Here is a 1,411-nt window from a genome sequence, read left to right on the forward strand (position 1 = left end):
TTTAGAAGTAACAGATTAGATTACCTAAAATAATCAGAATATCAAAAAGAAAAATTTTGCTTTAGGATCTCTCTACATCTTTGGAAAAAGGTTACAGAGGGGCTCAGTATCATCAGTCAGAACAAGGCAAGTTGCTGACTGTGGAAAAGATCATCAACTGTTCATATGCAAGTTCAAGTTGAAGCTGAAGAAAATTATAACAAGTCCACAAGAATCAAAATATGACTTTGATTATATCACACCTTAATTTAGGTACTATGTGAAGAACAGATTTGACACATTGAACACTAATTACCAAAGATTAGACAAGTTTGTTAGATGACAACAAGAACATCATACATGAAAAAAACAGTAATTAAAAAGATAGGGAAGACCAAGACCAAGGACATATTTGGCTGAAGATAGTCTTAGGTATGTACTTATACTACAAAATTATCCACATAAGTTATAGAAGTAACAGAAAACAAGGTTGGACAATGAAACACCTTCCAGGAGAGTATCACCAGGCCTACATGCTTTGGACCATAGTCTCAGGGGACATCCTGCTCAACTGGCACAACATAGTACATAAAAATCTTGTTCTACATCCTACTTTTTGAGTAGCGACTGGGGTCTTAAAAGCTTTTAAGTGGTCAAGATGCACCTATTGGTCTTCTCTTGTCTGAAGCAAAGAAGAGTGAAGAAAAGCAAAGTCATTTGGAAACAATTAGTCCAAAGATATGATAGACCATGAGGACCTCAGCCTTCATGACTCTGGGACCATAAGAACTAGATAGTGCCTGGCCACCAATGCTAAACACTCAGACAGAGATCAAAATTGGAGATCCTGGATAGAGTAGGAGGAAAAATGTAGAACAAAATCCAAAAAACACAAAAATGACTATAATTACTGGTCAGATAGAGATTGGTGGAACCACTGAGACTATGACCCCAGGCTATCCTTCAGGCCTAGAAATGGACTCAACTTCATGGATTAGCTCTCAGCCCAAAGTAGAAATATCTACAAGCAGAACACCTACCCCAGGGAAATACATGCCTTAGATGAATCAATCATGAGACATCAGAAAGGCAGCATTCACATAGAGGGAAAGTTGGACACACAGGAATGCATAGATAAGAAAGGCACAGAAAAGGGGTAGTCACAGGGAGGAGAGCTTTCTGTGGTTGGGATTGTAATCGGGACTGTGAAACCAAATGTGCATGAACTGTTGAGAGTAAAACTAATTTGCTTTGTAAATTTACACCTAAATCACACACACACACACACACACACACACAAAGGAAGAAATAAAAGACCAAAATGGATATCAGAAGATACTCTGAAACTTGCTATTGAACGTAGAGTAGCTAAAGCAAATGGAAGAAATGGTGGAGTGAAAGAGTTGAACAGAACGTGCCAAAGGGCAGCACA

This window comes from Orycteropus afer, unplaced genomic scaffold, assembly GCF_000298275.1.
Source record: "Orycteropus afer afer isolate SDZICR_OR568_19922 unplaced genomic scaffold, OryAfe1.0 scaffold00452, whole genome shotgun sequence".
NCBI classification, from domain to species: domain Eukaryota; kingdom Metazoa; phylum Chordata; class Mammalia; order Tubulidentata; family Orycteropodidae; genus Orycteropus; species Orycteropus afer.